The sequence below is a fragment of the Ochotona curzoniae genome, unplaced genomic scaffold, assembly GCF_017591425.1.
Source record: "Ochotona curzoniae isolate NIBS_2020 unplaced genomic scaffold, NIBS_Ocur_1.0 scaffold_3890, whole genome shotgun sequence".
Taxonomy (NCBI): Eukaryota; Metazoa; Chordata; class Mammalia; order Lagomorpha; family Ochotonidae; genus Ochotona; species Ochotona curzoniae.
Window position 1 is genome coordinate 13,779,903 of NW_024467115.1, and position 19,129 is coordinate 13,799,031.

At 41.0% G+C, this 19,129-nt stretch overlaps 1 protein-coding gene across 1 annotated transcript in view; it reads right to left on the reverse strand.

Moving 5' to 3' along the window:
* The window catches only part of MOXD1 (monooxygenase DBH like 1), a 96,693-nt gene extending 85,864 nt beyond the window's left edge, over positions 1-10,829 (reverse strand). The window contains exon 1 of the mRNA XM_040965322.1: positions 10,825-10,829. The gene's annotated coding sequence lies outside the window, so the exon portion shown is untranslated. The remainder of the gene's footprint in view (positions 1-10,824) is intronic.
* Positions 10,830-19,129: the final 8,300 nt, after the last annotated feature.

Here is a 19,129-nt window from a genome sequence, read left to right on the forward strand (position 1 = left end):
GCACCTATTTCCCTCTTCTTTCTTTCTTTTTTTTTTTTTTTTTTTTTTTTTTTTTTTTTTTGCTTTTTGCTCTCTCTCTCTCACACACACACACGCTGATTTCTCCCATGCTATGAAATAGTATATTTCATCAGAAACAGTTATAAATTAATTACTGTGGACAAGGACGATGGAAGACAGTCTATCATCCTATTGTCTAGATAAATTTAACAGTTTCATTCGGATTCTATCTTTAATCTGAAAGGAGAGATGCATACGACATTATATCCTCACATCTGGATATGATAATCTTCTTTACACATTTACTATACATCCCCTTCAATGAAACACCACAAAGCAAAATCAACAACAGGAAGAAAAACAGAAATTTACAACATGAAATCAAATAACATGCTACTGATGACTAATGTGCTGCTGAAGAAATGAAAAAGAAAATCAAGTACCTTCTTGAAGAAAATGATGGCTACTGTATCACCTATGAGTCAGTGAAGAATTTAATATGAGAAGAAAACCGCCTTAAAGAGATGAAAAATGCAAGAACAAAATAAAAGTCCATGAGATATAGCTTCTGCTGATCTTTGTTGATTATATGTGTCTCCTGTAGGCAACAAATGCATGGATTTTGGGGTTTTTGTTTGTTTGTTTGTTTGTTTAATCCAGTCTACTACGCTATGTCATTTGAGCCTTTTATATTCAGGGTTAATATGAATGGGTGGTAATTGGCTCCTGTCATTTTAGCAATTGGTTGTTCGTTGATTTAGTCTTCTGTTGTTATTTTTGCTGGGATGTTCTTCCCATTTGCCTTTGGTTTAGGTGAATGCTATTCCTCTCCTCTGTCAAGGGACCATCTTTCAGCATCATCTGTAGGGCAGGTTTGGAAGAAGCAAATTCTTTGAGCTTTTCTTTGCTATGGAAGAATTTTATTTCATTTTCAAAGACATAGGAAAGCTTGCTGGGTACAAGTTTTAGCATTTTTTTTCCTCTTATCTGGAATATGTCACTCCGTTTTCCTGTGGCCTGCAGAGTTTCCTGTTAGAGGTCAGCTGTGAGTCTGATTGCCATTCCTCTCTATGTCAGTTGAATTTTTTTTACGTACATATTTAAGAATATTTGCCTTATATTCTATTGAAGAGAGCTTTATTATCATGTGTCATGATGAAAATTGTTTCTGGACAAGCCTTTCTCCAGATTAGGGAAATTTTCTCTTATTATTTCATTAAATACATCTGTAAACCTAGCTTCTCTTGCTGCACCTTCTGGGACTTCCATAACTTTTTAAAACATTATTTATGTATTTATTTATTTATTTGTTTGTTTATGTATTTAATAATCTTATATAGTTGGTTAGAGTACAAAGGGTCAAGGGTTACAGGAAAGTGGGTAATACCATTGTTTCCACACTAATATCATCATTCTCCTCCCCCCCATATCTGGGGTCAAGGGAGAAACAAAAGAAGAAGCCCCACCCTGCCTCCCATCCATTCTTCGTCCCCGATGTAGGGCATGCTCCGAGGGTCCTGTTCAAGCAGTTTTGATAGTTCAGTTGTTCTGAATTGCTGCCAATCTCGCCGTTCAAAGCACAATGAAACCTATTCAGAATCTACTGGCTGACATAGTCTCTTCATGGTTGGGGTTCTGAGATCAGCAGTTCAGTTGGAGGGCTCTCCAAAGAAACTTCATCTGAGATGATCCCAGACCTGATTCTTGTGTGTGCTTGTCAATACAGGGTCTGGCACCATCCGTCGCCCCAATCAGCTTATGCACATGCTGGTCATTGCAATTGCTGGTTCAGTTCTGTTTCCAGGCCTGTCATCCCCTTGAATCAATGTTTGTTGCAGTCCAGCTCGATCCTGCCCACTTCATACTCAGTCCTCATGTAAACCAGTGGGAGTTGCAGCCTAGTTGGGGCGACTCCCCATAATTCCAACCAGATCTGCCCCCTACCCTTGTTCCCATACTTGCCACTATGAACCACAGACTTTTGTTCAGTCTGTCCCATAACCCATTTAGCGCTCATAAATGTCAATGGGCATTGAAGCCTAGTTTAACCCAACCAATCCTACTATCAAGTCTATACACATACTGGTAAGCACCTTTCTGTCTAGCCACCCATGTCCTATCCTGCCTAGTCCATTCTACATTTATCCAGATTCTCCAGAGCAGCAGATGGTGCTGGCATCTAGCCCAGCTATGTGTACTCAACCCCAGTTCATGCTGTGTCAAGAGAGATTGCAGCCATATCCAGACCAGAATGCAGTCCCCACTCTGGCCCCCACAGTCTTCAGTGGGAACCCCAACTCAGCAACGGTGTACTCTCACAGCTCCCCAGTTGAGCCTATTCCCAGCCATAGATTATGCGCGTGCCAGTGGTTGCTCTGACCTAGTTGGTTCAGCCCCTCACCTGTCTCAGCCTTTGCCTTCAATGCTGTGACCTAGTATCCGTGGCTCATGTAGAGCAGTCGGTGTATGAGTCTAGTTCGGCATGACCTGTGATCCATCCTGAATTCTGTTCTTCCTTGTGAGTTGAAGTTTGCTCGGCCCTGCATGGTCTGCCCCCTTCCAGTTGCAGCTCAACCTACCCCACATCCTATTTTAGGATGTAAGTTCGGGTGCTGCTCTCTTGACCCACCCAGACTGCTATTGGTTCCTTTACCCATAAATGAGCACAGGTTTCATGGTCACACCTAGCCCATCATCACCCCAGCTCACATGCTAACCAACAAGACTTGTATTTCCACAGGGTTTGGCCCACACTTCCTCCACAGAATCTACCCTTGGACCTGGTTCTCATGTATGCTGGTTAGTATCTTGGCCCTGCCAAGTGTGACCTGTCCACTGTTCCACCACTCAGACAAGTACTGGTACCTAGCCCTACCAGACAGGCCCCCATCCATAGCCTTCGTGTGGACAGGTACATGGCTGTCAGTGATGCTGTACGCAAACTGCCCATCTTAGGATTCCCATTTGGGCTGGTGAATCAGTATAGCCAAAGTAGATCTTATGGACTCTCCCCTCCAAACACCCAGGTCTGAGTCCCCACTTGCCAGAAAGTTCCATGACCTCGTTGCTGGGAATCACCCGGAAGTCATCCCTCATTACACTCACACTGGCCTTAGCCAAGCATGTCACTAGGCAACAATTACATATCGAAAAACCCCAAAGCTCGTTGCTGGGTAGCCAGCAGGCAGAGCCTGGCACCACATGGTACACAGGCTGCCCAAGGCCTAGGACTTGATTTCACTGCCTAGTGGCAGTGAATTTGACCTGAGTCCCTGTCATTGGGTCCGGCCTGGCTGGGGCATGCCCCACAGCCTCCACAATGCAGGGAGTTGCTTTTGCTCCAATCCCACTGCTGAACTTCCCATAACTCTTGTATTTGGCTTTTTAATAGTGTCTCTCAATTCTTGAATACTTTTTGGGGGGGGACTGAACAACCCTACTTCCAGCTTTTCGTTTTTTTCCCCCAGGTGACAGGAAATATTTTCCATTTCTGAGATTCTTTCTTCTGCTTCATTCATCCTATTTTGGAGACTCTCCACTGTACTTTCAATTAGTGCCACTGTATTCTTAATTTCTGATATATCAGCTTTCATTTGATTAAACCCAGGTTTCTCTTTTTGTACATTTTGAAACTCCCACAACTCTTTTTTTTTTTTAAGATTTATTTTATCTTTTATTGAAAAGGCAGATATACAGAGAGGAGAGACAGAGAGGAAGATCTTCCGTCCAATGATTCACTCCCCAAGTGAACACAATGGCCAATGCTATGCTGATCCGAAGCCAGGAGCCTCTTCCAGGTCTCCCACGCGGGTGCAGGGTCCCAAAGCTTTGGGCCGTCCTCGACTGCTTTCCCGGGCCACAGGCAGGGAGCTGGAAGGGAAGCGGGGCGGCCAGGATTAGAATCAGCGCCCACATGGGATACGGAGTGTGCAAGGCGAGGACCTTAACCACTGCGCCACCACGCCGGGCCCAGACTCCCACAACTCTTATATTTAGCCTTTTAATAGAGTCCTTAAGTTTTGGATGCTTCTCAGTTTGACTCAGTTCCTCTTCTAGCTTTTTGATTGTTTTACCATTGTGGCAACAAATCTCTTTAAATTCTGATATTCTTTCTTCTGCCTCATCCATTTTTTTTTTAAAGATTTATTTTTATTATTTTTTCATTGGAAAGGCGGATATACAGAGAGGAGAGACAGAGAGGAAGATCTTCCGTCCGATGATTCACTCCCCAAGTGAGCGCAATGGGCCGATACTATGCTGATCCGAAGCCAGGAGCCTCTTCAGGGTCTCCCACGCGGGTGCAGGCTCCCAAAGCTTTGGGCCGTCCTCGACTGCTTTCCCGGGCCACAGGCAGGGAGCTGGAAGGGAAGCGGGGCGGCCAGGATAGAATCAGCGCCCACATGGGATCCCGGGCGTGCAAGGCGAGGACCTTTAACCACTTGCGCCACGGCGCTGGGCCCTGCCTCATCCATTTTTTAATGGAGACATTCAACTGAATATTTAATTTGCTCTACTGCATCCTTCATCTCTAAAAATTCAGCTTGATTTAATTTCAATGTTGCTCTTTCCTGTGTGACATATTCCTTGAACTCCTGCATATTTTTCTCATTGCTGATAAGATGCTTTTTAAAAAGTGATTTGAATTCTGCACCCCCATTTTCTTGATGGATTCCTCAGTTAATTTTGAGCTCGGCAAAGGCTTTTACTCCTTTGCAGGGGAGTCTTCAGTAATATTCTTTGTGTCTCTGACTCTTCTTTTGCTCCTGGTCATTGTACTTCTGGTTAGCAGATTCTTCTCCTTTGGGTAGGTTTCTCAATTGCAACATTCACAGGTCTGCAGTTCAATTTTAGTTTTTGTGGTTGGTACAGGGCTCTTTGTTTGCAGTCACTTGTGCCATTTCCTCTAGTGAGTTTCAGGTATGGGCTCCTATGTTAATCTTTAGCCATTCATGTTAATCTTCCTGACTCACCATTCTCCACCTCCTGTAACATTGTGCTGAGTTTGTACCATTTCCTGTACCATCTTTCTCCCACTTCTGGTTCGAGCAGTCCCCAGGATTGGGGAGACATCAGGTGTCCTAAAAAAATTAAGTTACTGTACTGATCTTTACAGAACTTGCTGGCCATTGGGTTAGGGGCTATTCAGATGTATTTTGACTCATAGGATACTTATGTCAGTATCATTTTCCCCTTGGGACAGTGCAATGCACTGAGCTGCAAGTACGTTTGCTTTCAGCTCAGCGTATGTGCAGCTTACTATTGTTCCTCCAGTTTCTAAAGCCTTTGCCACACTGTACAAAATGGCACCCAGTTTACCACTGGTAGAGTTCTGGATCTGTTGGAGATTAGGCCTGAGACCTATTCTGGATAGGATCTGTAGGATACCATATCAGTGCAATGCACTGCACTGGAAATGAGTTAGCTCATTTCCTCAGTGCATGTGCAGCCCCATACCAAGTCTTTGCTTCCCTACACAAAATGGCATCCAATGCAGCTATAATGAGGCAGGGGTAGAGGGGAGGTCTGGGTTGTGAAGTCCACCCTGTTCCTGCACCACTGGTTTGGGGCACATCGTTATGTCTCTGCTCCTAGTTGAATCAAACAAATAAGCAGGATGGACAGTTCTTTGCATGGGTTCAGCTCCTGGTGAACCCCCTTCCCACCTGGCTGTTAGTAAAGCTCTGGCCACTGGCGGAGCTCAGTTTGCCACTCACTGACTGCTGCTACGTTCTTTGGTCGCTGCAACACCACACTGTTGTCTCCACTGATTTCTCATGTCCAAGAGTCTCTGAGTGCCCCTCTGCAATTTGCCTGTTGTATCTCCTGAAATGTGCCTTCTCTGTTTCACCCTGGCCAATGAATCTCCATCTATTTAAATGTGTCCTTACCTATTCTGCCATCTTGATTTTCTTCCTTTTTATTTCTTTTCTTTTCAGATTTATTTTATTTTCATTGGAAAGGCAGATATACAGAGAGGAGAGACAGAGAAAAACATCTTTCATCCAATGATTCACTCCCCAAGTGAGCACAATGGCCGATGCTATGCTGATCTGAAGCCAGGAGCCTCTTCCGGGTCTCCCATGCAGATGCAGGGTCCCAAAGCTTTGGGCCATCCTCTACAGCTTTCCCGGGCCACAGGCACGGAGCTGGAAGGGAAGCGGGGCTGCTGGGATTAGAACCGGCGTCTATATGGGATCCCGGGTGTGCAAGGCAAGGACCTTAATCACTGCGCCATTGCGCTGGGCCCTCATTATAACATTTTTAACAGAAAATCAGGAAATTGGTTGCCTAACACAATTAATAATACCCTACACTTTCAATATTTTCTTTTAACAGTTACCTCTTGCATGTCTCAAATTTAATACTAATATTGATTTTGCAGTTTTAATTTTCAAAAACTTGAAGTAAAGCCATTGTGAATCTTGTGATATTATGCACAAGCCATTCCCTAAATGTTACTGCTTGAGTTGTGCTATAGATTTGCCATTTACATACTTAGATTTCCATATGTTTATATTCACACTTCTATGGCTTTCAATTTAAAGAAAAGTCTAGACTTAGTAAACAAGAACTCAAAACTGAATACAAATTTGATTCCAAAGCAAGAATGATGAAAGGATTTAGTACAACTTATTTGATTTCAAAATTCCACATGTGGTTTTAGAAGTTAAAGGAATCTGTGCTCTAATGAAAGAACATAGAGACTAGAAATATTACTATAAATATTTAATTATCCATCATAATTGAGGTCATGGCAATAATTACTAGGGATAATAAACAATGAAAACAATTCCCCTAGATGGAAATTTTAAATAACCAACAACTATTTTTCATATGTAAACAAGCACATATAAGACATTCTGGGAATAAATGTTGAGCAAAATGTTGAGATCCTGTAATCAATAAATGAAGAAGAAAAATATGTGTATTTATTTCTTGACCACAGCATTTTACTTCCTCTTATTTCTAAATCCAAACTCCAGTCTCAGTTCTTTGGAACTTGGCACATTTAAAGATCCACATTGGAAAATCAACTTAGCTTTACATCAGTGTAAGTTGATTTTTCAAAAGAAGCACATCTTTTTCTTCAGTTAGATAGTTAAATAAGGATCAGTAGACTTTAAATCATATAGTCAGGTTGACTGTCACATTAGTAATTAGCAAGATAATTGCTGTCACTTTACTAACATAGCATTTGCCCAGACAGGGTCTACCAAAACTCCCATTATGAAATTAGCATTACGAGCAAAAGCATCAACAATAACAATAGTATAAAAGAAACAGAAGGCTATTGTCTAAGTAGTCTGAACCTGTAAGAGAAGATCAAAACTTTCACAGAAAATGGCAATAAGAGAAGTGCAAAATGTGTAAACTCCATGAAAGGCTTTTTCTTCCCCCAGAATATTCATTCTCTGTGAACATTTTGAAGATACTTCATACTCACAATGCCTTCGCACTCTTCACACTTTCTCTTTCTAACATGTTTATGGAAGTTAACAATCCGGGCCAGGCGCGGTGGCGCAGCGGTTAAGGTCCTCGCCTTGCACGCCCAGGATCCCATATGGGCGCCGGTTCTATCCCGGCAGCCCCGCTTCCCTTCCAGCTCCCTGCCTGTGGCCTGGGAAAGCAGTCAAGGACGGCCCAAAGCTTTGGGAACCTGCACCCACGTGGGAGACCCGGAAGAGGCTCCTGGCTTCGGATCAGCATAGTATCGGCCGTTGCGCTCACTTGGGGAGTGAATCATTGGACGGAAGATCTTCCTTTTTGTCTCTCCTCTCTGCATATCTGCCTTTCCAATAAAAAAATAATAATAAAAATAAATCTTTTTAAAAAAATTGATATAATGAGAACCAATGGTGAACTTGAGAAACCTAAAAAGCAATCAATAATTATTAAGAGTAGACTATGGAAAAAGCCAAGCACTGTTATTGGATGCAAATGACCAGTACCATTCCCATCACCATCATCATTCATGTGTTGAGTACCACAGATTTGTCTCATGAACTGTCTAGTTTAATCCTATAGCATCTTCATGAAGTTTTAATTTCAAGGAATTTTAATTTCAAGGAAATTGAGAGATAGAACGGTTTTTCAATTTATAAAAATCAGTAACAGCAGGATTACCTCTCAATTGTGAAGGAAGAAATTTTTGTTAATATTAAGTATGTATTGCTATTATTAACTACAAAGTATTTTTACAAAGTTTTGACCTCTTTTGCCAAATAGTTGTGTTGGAGGTTATTTTTGTTAGCTTTAAATGGACAAGCAAACCATAGAAAATCAATTTTCTATAGATGTTTGGCGTTTTTCTTGAAATATCTTTCTAAAACTTTCTGTGGTTGCTGGGTTTCTAGAATAGAACCTTTTTTACTGAAGTTGGTTACATGACAGTAAAAAATATGAAGCTTTAATTTCATGGTGGAGATATAATGAGGACAGGGGAAATGAGTTTGGATGAAATTGAAGGAAGCTCTCTCTCTCTCTCTTTCTCTCTCTCTCTCTCTATTACACATACTCAGGCACAAACATACAGATGCAAACATACAAGTTAAACTAGTTTAGCTATCTTTGTCATTGTAAATGGTAATTATAAAATTCATTTTTCCCATTTGTTACAAAAGGAGAAATACGCTTGTAGAAAATCAAATCTGTGTAACATAAAGACTGAAAGTTTTACAAAGAACAACCAGGAAAAGCAAGCCTAGTCATTTTTCAAGTATATAATCAATAATCAAAATCTAGAGCAGTAAGAAGTTACTACAAAAAAATAGCTTTAATGATTTTTTTTAAAATGTAGGCTTATCTTAGGACCCCTAGTGACATCGGATAGTGAAGACATTTAGGCAATTCAGGATACAAGTACAGTATTGATGAAAGTGTGGGTCTGAAATATTTTGAAAATCAAATTTAAAGTAGAAAAATAATACTTTTATTATTGCTATTACAATGAAAGATTATTAAATAAAAAGAAAATCCAACACAAAGTGGTTCCCCCAAAACTCAAAATTTGAAGAGTGGGTATGTAGTCAAGCTATTAAGATGTGAGTTAAGATGCTTATGTCCATCAGAGTTTGATTCCCAACTCTGCTATTGTTGCTAAACAACACCCAAAACTGATTGGAAGCATTATTACACAGCCCCCAAACTGGGTCCACTTGCTTGACACTAGAATGGTAGAGCAAAATAGGTATTTATTGCAAAGTGCAAAGCAACAGGACCGGCTGCTATCCTTTAATTCCTTGGTTCCTCAAGGAGTTAAGGGTAACATTCTTCTGCATTGGAACTGGGGGTGAGAGATGCATAATCAGGTTGTGTCCAAGTTCCTGGCTGGTCAGGGGAGCTTGTGATCCTCCTCAAAGTGGTCAGTGTTGAAGTGCTCTTTAGGCAATTTCTGATGGCAAGGTGGGCTTCCACTCTTCTGGGAGTTACATAAAGGTAGCAGTTATGTTTGCTCAGATCTAGAATTACCCTACACAAATTACCTAGGACAACACTGGCCATCAATGTTCCTATCTATTAGAGAAGCAGTTGACTCCTTGAATCTAAGTGGTTAGAGCCTGTAAGGCCAGCTAGATTACTCCCATAAGTCAGTAAATTTTTGATAAAGGGTGGGCAATGACATTTTGTGTTGTGGGGGTCAGTTTCACAACTGCAGTGGTGATAGCTTAAGTATTTGGGTTTTTGTTACCCACATCTGAGTTCCAGATTGAAATCCTGGCTATCGACTTTGGACACAGTCCAACACTGCCATTTGTGGGCACCTGAGAGTGAATTCGTAAGTGGAAGACCTATTTCTCTGTCCATCAGTTCTCTGTCTCTGTGCCTCTCAAAAACATTCACATTTTTAAAATTATAACTTGAGATATAAACTACAGAGATTCAAACATTATTTTTGTATCTCCAGAGTTCTTTCAACTACCAAATCAATATTTTTATTCGAAAACTTTAAACATATCACTTCTTTGAGACAGATTTGTCCATGTAGAGAACGCGTCAGATGCCTCAACATTTGAGGAAAGGGGCTTTGAATTGAGGTATGAGAAGATCTCTGATCTGTAGCCAAATGGCTAGCCCAGACAAAGCATCTCTTGCTCCATTCTTCCTTTCTCTTTAAAAATGACATCTTAGCTCCATCTTGCAGAAATTACTACATCCACCTATTTCCCCAAAAGGTAACAAGGAACATTAAGTTTAATTATATAAATCAGGATAAGCAAAAACAAGTAGCAAATGATAGCCTGCAGGTTATTTGGGTGTGACAGTTAACCAAACGGATAAGATAATCAGTTTTGGAGTTAATTTCTGTTCCGCTTTTTAAAAATTTAGTTTTTATGTTTTCTATAGTGCTATTTTGTAGATACAGATTCCTCTGTTTTCTGCCTGCCTGTCTTCCTCTCCCCCTGCTTGTGCCCATGTTACCACAATAGTATAGTCCCCTCGTATAAGATACAAGTTTAACTTTCTAATATTTAAATGTGCCATGATGTGGTAAATAAAGGCAAACGCAGAATTTTATATTACTAACCAGGCAAAAACCCTCGTGCATAGGAAAAATTAGCTGAAAAGTGTGCTTCTTAAAAGTGTCATTCCCAGGCCCAGCAGGGTGGCCTAGCAGCTAAAGTCCTTACCTTGAAAGCATCAGGATCCCTTATGGGTGCTGGTTCTAATCCCGGGGGCCCCACTTCCCATCCAGCTCCCTGCTTGTGGCCTGAGAATGCAGTGAGGACGGCCCAAAGCCTTGGGATCCTGCATCCGCGTGGGAGACTTGGAGAAGGTTCCTGGCTCCTGGCTTCAGATTGGCGCAGTGCTGGCCATTGCAGTCACTTGGGGAGTGAATCCTGGAACGAAAGATCTTCTCTGTCTCTCCTCCTCTGTATATCTGACTTTGCAATAAAAGATAAATAAATCTTTAGAAAAAGGTGTCAATCCCATAAGTTTCTTTTGTGCCTGAGGAGGAAAGGAACAGAGAGAAGAGGCACCAGGCAGAGTGCCTCTGAATGAGTGTAAGAAGGAGAGGTGTAAGAACAGAAGAGGCACAGGCTTTCCCAACAGTATTCCTGTGATCTCAGTCTGCTGGAACTCTATTTTTTTTTTCTTTAATATACATCAAGAGATCAAGCGTTTGGATGAGTCAAGCGGAAAACAGAATGTAACTACAACTAGTTTTCAGGACAGCTGATCCAACAAACAACTGACTTCAAAAGGCAGGCAAGGGTTAAGAGGTGACCAAAAAAAAGTAGAAGCAGGCAAATCTGATGAGCCAGACTGTAAACAATTTGAAGGTTAAAATACAGTTGAAACACTTATATGCATGTATGTATTATTTTAGATTTGTTGAACAATATTTAATATAGTTTTGAAGAAAAGAAAGATAGCCATCATTTAAGACAAATTTTAAGTAAAGAAAACTAGGACTTTAAAACTAGAAGGTCTACAAGAAAATTGTGATTTGTATGGAAAAGGCAGTTTAAAACTAAGAAATAGTGTTTCATAGAAGGAAACATTTACAGTATCCATTCTGTAAGTAGAAAAACATGTTTTCTTTTCCTTTGAAGATTTATTTACTTGTTTAAAAGAAAGAAAAAATTAGAAAAAGTGGTAGAAAGAGAAAAAACGGTAGTGCACTTCCATCTACTGGTTCATTTCCCAAATGGCCACAACAATCGGAGCTGGGTCAGTCTGAAGTCAGGAGCCAGGAGCTTCTTGCAGGCCTCCCATGTGGATGCAGGAACCCAAGCAGTTGGGCCATTCTACCATGCTTTCCTAGGCACGTTAGCAGGCAACTGGAATATAAATGGAGCAGCTGGGACTTGAGCCCACTCCCATACGGGATACCTAGTGCTGAAGGCTGGGACTTTATCTTCTAATCCACAGTGCTGGTCTTGGTTTGTGTTTACTAATTGATCCTTTTATGAGTAGCTCCCAGGAATCACAAATCCCCATATTTTCACAAATGATCAAAAGTTGTTAAAGAAGTGAAGCCAAAGAATTTAGAAGAGCAAACAGAAATAAAGTGTATTGTGAAGCCAAACCTGTCTTATGGACCATCAAATTTAAATAGCCTTTTGAAAGAACACTTTGTCAATTCACTAGAATTAATCTTTTCATGTATTTTGCTTGTTGTAAATTTGTGAATTTTTCATTTAGATTGGATTCCAGGTTATTACTTCATTAATTTATCCACAAATACATTTAAGGACCAATCAGGTACTTGTTAGGTTCTAAGCACTGGAGACACAGCCATGAATGAAAATTCATTTTGTCTCTTCAGAGAGCTTGCATTCTAGGAACTTAAGTACTCATTAATTTCTAGATAAAGAATCAAAATATAAACAGTTGCAAACCTGATAGCTGTTTCTTTTTTTCTTTATTTTTTTAGATTTAGTTATTTTATTGCAAAGGCAGATGTACAGAGAGAAGGAGAAGAGATAGAGAGGAAGATCTTCTGTCCAATGATTCACTCTACAAGTGGCCGCAACAGCTGGTGCTGCGCTGATCCAAGCCAGGAACCAAGAACTTCTTTCCAGGTCTCCCACAGGGTGCAGGGTCCCAAGGCTTTGGCCATCCTCAACTGCTTCCCCAGACCACAAGCAGGGAGCAGAGTGGGAATTGAAGCCGCCGGGATTAGAACCAGCACCCATATGGGATCCTGGCACCTGCAAGGTGAGGACCTTAACCATTACGCTACCGTGCCGAGCCCAATAGCTGTTTTTTAATTTATTTTGAGTTGAACATGGGATATTTTTTTCTACAAAGTCATCTATACAATACTATTAGTTTCTTATTTTGAGTTCATTCAAAAGAAAAACAAAAGGACCCCCATACTGAACAAAATTGAAAATGCTTTCTTCATGTTGGTGGTTAAGAATTAACAAAACATAGAAAATAGAATGTTTATACAAAGAATTGCATCAAGATATTCTTCATAGAGCCAAGACACAAACTGTTAAAACACAGTAATTTTTCCAAGTAACAAACCACCTCAAAGAAAGCCTTGAGCTTATTGTTCATCAGGTTCAAAGTGCTCTTGCCTGACTTTGTGTGAAATACCATAGCATGAATGATTAAACTTAGCACATTAATTTATTAGGAAGCAAATTTAGTCAACCAAATGCATAGTTGAGTGTGTATGGAACATGACCTGTCATTGGTTTTGTTATGTAAACAGTCTCAATCTCATGACCTTCTCTGCTCAAATGGAGCCACACATTCACATTTCTCTCTGAGCCTTGCTAGTCCAGTGTCATCGCCCAGCCTTACCTGGGTCCTGACACCACTCTCCAGACCACTGTCACTACAGCACACATCAATACAAAAACTCAAAATGTATCTCCAATTGTGAAATGTCAAACATATATGTCAATAATGTCCAAGGATAGTTATATTTGCTCAGAGAACAACCATATACATGCACTACATCTGTTTGATTTATCCTTGCAAATGCTAAAGCCCAGTGATTAGGTCCACGTTTCAAAACAGAATACACTTTCTAGGAAGACAGTAGAAACTGTAATCCTTCTTTTGCTGTGCATATTTCTCCTTATCTGTTGAGAAGTTCCAACTATCCTTAAAATCATAATACAATAACCTCTTCATTCTCTCACAGCCACAGTCTACCTGCAAATGAAAACCTTTCATATAACTTACAGCCAGATTTTAATGCATCATTTCACATTTTCAAGCGCAAGTTCCTTGCAGCATACATAAGAGTACACTGAAAGCATTTTCAACTGCTGTATACTTTAAATGTGTGCTATTGATTTAAATAAACCCAGATCATCAAGAAAGTGCTTGTTTCCATGCATGAGTCTTTCATCCTCTCTCTCTCTATCTCTCTCTCTCTCTTTGGTCTCCTTTTTCCCTCTTTTTTCTCTCTTTTCTTCTCTATTGCCCTCGCTGTTTGCTTTCACTCTGTGGTTTCTGTAAGTGGAGCATGTGTATGGGTAATGAGATAGGACTGCAGTTTTAACTTTTGGAAAACGAAGATCATGAGCGTTGGAAGAGGGCATTTTCTGAAATTGGATCTTACCTCTGCTACCTAATATCTGTGCAATTTCACTGAATTTAGTCAACTTCTCTGTTTCATCTTTGTCATTTAACATGGGAATAAGATTAATAGCTCTCATACGACTATAAGGATTAAATGAGACTTAAGTTCGTGACTTCTTTAAAGATTAGCACAAGGAAATGCCATATCAGAGTGTGTTAAACAAACAGATAAATAAATTCTTCATTCCTGTAAATTATTTCTCTAAAAGAAAACCTTGAGAAATCAATGAACCCATTTTTGCTAGTTTTGTTTTCCACACATGCTACACCTGTTCTAGCATATTTTATTTCAAGAAGCTAAAATAGGGGCCCGGCATGATGGCGCAGTGGTTAAGGTCCTTGCCTTGCACGCCCGGGATCCCATATGGGCGCCAGTTCTAATCCTGGCAGCCCTGCTTCCCATCCAGCTCCCTGCCTGTGGCCCGGGAAAGCAGTCGAGGACGGCCCAAAGCTTTGGGACCCTGCACCCGCGTGGGAGACCCAGAAGAGGCTCCTGGCTTCGGATCGGCATAGCATTGGCTGTTGCGCTCACTTGGGGAGTGAATCATTGGATGGAAGATCTTCTTCTCTGTCTCTCCTCTCTGTATATCTGCCTTTCCAATAAAAATAAAATAAATCTTTTAAAAAAAAAGAAGCTAAAATGGATTCCATTTTATCCATAAACTTCACACTTGCAAATAAGCATTCTGAAAGTTCCCTGTTTTGCTATTCCATGCATAGGTTGTTAATTCAAGACAGGATTGCTTTTGGAGTTAGATGATTTGGGGAGGCAGGGTAAAAGGAGGAAAAAGTGCAGCCAAAGTGACTAAAAGTGAAATACGGGAAGCAGAGAAAAATGTTAGGCAGACCCTGTGATTAAAAGCATGCAGAGTGCTGTTAACCTCAGCTGACTGCAATAACACAGTAATGAGAAAAATGATCTTCTCCAGCATGTCTTTTGCCATAAATACAGAGGTGAAGAGTTCCAGGGTAAATAACATCAAAGGCACAGGGAGTGTGATGCGCTGAGGGTGACCCACCCAAACTTCCTGGCACACTAACAAAACCTGTAGTTTTGATCCTATGTGTCAATTTTTTTTTTTACCAGCTTTGCCAGCTGAGCCTGTAACTGGGGTTACAGACAGCTATCCCTGGGTACCAAAGAGTCCTCCCAAATCAGGCCAGCTTCCTAGCCCACAGTCTCTTGAGTGAAGACTGCCTGAGGCCCTTGAACTTGACTTGGATGAATAGAGAGTCTCTTAGACTTGCAGAGTGCCCCTGAGGGCTTTGACATCACCCACAAAGCTAGCCCTCAGTAAGTGGCTTCATGGCGACCTCTGACCTAGTAGGAAAATCCAAATCCTGAGAGTCTTCTGAGATAGCTATTCATTTGACTGGAAGTGAAAACACAAGTCTACAAGCACAGGAAATCATTATGGACTTGTTGCTAATGCTGAGAATTAAAGTATGAAAGTGTTGAGTTGTGTTCTATGGCTCTGTAATTGGTAAGCTCACTAAATCACTATTCAATATCTACTCTCCAACAATAAAATAACAGGCGCAGTAGATATAAACAGTAGACAGAGAAAAGCCAAAGAAATGTTTGTATTTACATTTATCAAGAAAAGGATAGCACTTTTCTTTGGGATCAAAACAAATGTAATTTCTCAGTGTGGTAGAGAAAGATGGCTCCATACCATCTTTTTGATGATGCTTTCCCTGAATATGTAATTCTCTTATACCAGTAGCCAGCTTCAGCCTTGCTCTGAATAAGCCTTGAAAGGCATGCATGTAAGGGGTGCTTATGAAAAGTACTATTTAGAAGAAGAATCTGCACAAATTAAAAAAAATAAAGAAACAACTTTCCCACTAAAGTAAGCATCATGTTTCAAAGATTTATTTATTTTAAAGGCAGAGTTACAGACAGAGAGGAAGAAGCACACACAGAGAGGGAGAGAGAGAATAAGAGAGAGCGGGGGTGGGGGGGAGGTCTTCCATCCACTGGCTCAATCCCCATATGGTCACAGCTGCTGGAGCTGCGCTAGGCTCCAAGAGCCCAGAGCTTTACTAGGTCTCCCACAGGATGGCAGAAACCCAAGCACAGGAAGCTGGATTGGAAATGGAATAGGCAGGACTCTGAGAAATTTTGTGGAATGCTGGTGTGATACGTGGTGGCTTTACCTGTCATTCCAAAATGCCAGTTGTTAAAATATTACTTCAATGTGTGTGTGTGTGTGGTTTTTTTTTTCATTTATTTGAGAGACAGCGAGACAGAAAGTAAGAGATAGAAAAAAACACCCATTCACTGGTTCACTCTCCACATGTTCACAACATCCCAAACCGGGGTTGAACCTGAGAGTAACAAATGCCATCCAGATCTCCCGTGTGTGTGTGTGTGTGTGTGTGTGTGGTGGGAACCCTGGTAGCTGAGCTGTCACCATTGTTTTTGCAGCATCTGCATTAGTAGGAAACTAGAACTAAGAGCAAAGCAAAGCATGGAACTCAGGCACTTCAAAGACCTGCCCCAAATTTACCTTGTAATTCCGTTTTTTTTGAAATACAATTGTGTTTCTGAGCAATCAAGTTATGAAAACTTTCTGACACATAAAACTTACAAGGAACAAATAACCTACTTCTCAATTAAGGTGGTCTGTGTTGTCTTGGTTACTGTAGTTTCAAGCAACCACCTGAAATGAAGACCTTTTAGTTCCCCAACATTTTTCAAAATTGTTTAGTAACTTATTTAGTAATTTTGTTCTCTGTATGCGCACACACACACACACACACACACACACACACAAATACACACGGTTTGTTAATTGCTATAATTTTTTCACTAAGGAGAATTTCTGTGGGTTTTTTTTTTCTTTCATAACCTTTTTATTTATTTATTTATTTATTTATTTTAAATGATCTTACTTAGTTGGTTAAGGTACAAAGGATTAAGGACTACAGGAAAGTGGGTAATACCATTGTTTCCACACTAATATTTTTTTCCCTGTATATGGGGTCAGGGGAGAAACAAAGGGAAAAGCCCCACCCAGTATTCTTCCCATCCCAGGTCCCCGATGTGAGGCAGTCTCTGAGGGTCCTGCTCAAGCAGTTTTGATAGTTCAGTTGTTCTGAATTGCTGTCAATCTCGCTGTTCAAAGCACAATGAAACCTATTCAGAATCTACTGGCTGACATAGTCTCTTCATGGTTGGGGTTCTGAGATCAGCAGTTCAGTTGGAGGGCTCTCCAAAGAAACTTCATCTGAGATGATCCCAGACCTGTTTCTTGTGTGAATTTGTCAGTCCTTTGCCCCAATCAGCTTATGCACATGCTGGCCATTGCAATTGCTGGTTCAGTTCTGTTTACAGCCCTTGAGCCAATGGGTGTTGTAGTCCAGCTTGATCCTACCCACTTCATACTCAGTCCTCATGTAAACCAGTGGGAGTTGCAGCCTAGTTGGGGCGACTCCCCATAACTCCCACCAGACCTACTCCCTACTGTGGTTCCATGCATGCCAGTATGTACCGCAGGCTTGTTCAATCTGCCCCACATCCCATTTAGCTCTCGTACTTGTCAATGGGTATTGAAGCCTAGTTCAACTCCAACCAAACTACTATACAGCCCACACACATACTGGCAGGTGCCTTTCTGTCTAGCCACCCCTGCACCAGTCCTGGTTGTTGTGCTCTCCAGTGGGAGTGTTACACCAGAGGGAGGTGCCAACTATCTCGCTACTAGGTCACTCCAACTTCTGGATTATGCACTCTCCAGGTGGTTCTGGAATTTAACTTAATTGGCCCTCAACGCCAGCCTCTGCCATCTGATGATGTGGCAAAGCCCAACCAACCCTCACTCCCTCTAATTTTTGCTTGCACCAGTCGGAACAGTTAGCCCAGTCTGGTCCTTTCCCAATCTAGCTTACATGAGGCCCACAGGTGTTGTAGCCCTGCATGATCTGTTCCGCCACATCCCAACTCATGCTCTCCAGTGGGAGTGGCTGTCCAGCAGAGGAGCCCACATTCCCCAGCTGGCTTTGCCTCCTCACTCCCCCGCCCCCGGTTCTCATGTGTGCTGTTGACGCTGCAATCGCATTTGGTATGGCTCGCCTCATGTTGACATTCCTAAATGTGCACTGGTATGTGTTGCGACCAAAAACGGCCTGACCCACACTCTATGCTGGTGCTCGGATTCGCCAGTGGTTGATGTGAACAGGTTCAGCCTGGTCTGCCCCCAACCTATGCCATATTATGATGGTGGGTATCTTCCTCTGGCCTGGTCTGGGTTGCTCCATATTGTGGTTCTTGCGCCCATCTGTAGGGGCTGTGTTCCGACAGAGGAGTTTCCCAAGCTGCTCCTTCAGAACTTCTCGCTAAGGAGAATTTGAAGACAATTACCTTCTTAATACTTAATCTGTGAATGTGAGTGTCTCTCCATGTATTTAGATCTTCTATAACTTTTTTTGGTGATGTGTTATTGTTTTCAGTGTGCCTATTTTCTCTTCTTTTGTCAAATATATTTTAATGAGATCATGTGTGAAATTATTCTGTTACTTAATTTTTCAGGGCATTGTTAGTATGATAAGGATGACCTTGTATCTTATCTTGAAGCCAATCTTGTAGATCTTATCAACTGCTAGTAATTTCTTATTGTGGACCCATGGAGTTTTCTTAACACAGAATAATGGCATCTGTGAATAAATACAACTTTACTTTTTCCTTTCCAATCTAGATGCATTGTATTTATTTTTAGAATCTTGCGTACAATGTTGAATTGAAGTATTGAGAGTAGGCAACATTGTCTTCTTCCTAAGAAACAATCTTTCACAAGTAAATATGATGTTATGTATAGTGTTGCCCTAGTTGCCTTTCATTAAGTTGAGAAAGTTTCCTTCCATTTCTAATCTGTTGAATTTTTTTAAGTCATGAATGAGTAGTGGTTTTGTCAAACGTTTTTCTGTGCTTATTGATTGGTCATGTTTTTTCCAGCTTTTGAGAAAATGATACTTAATGAGAAAATGATTTTAACTTTTCATTTTGACATAAGTAGGGTTGTACCAATGATAATGTGTTTTTCACCATCATTATTTGTTCCTTATTCATGGCTTTTAT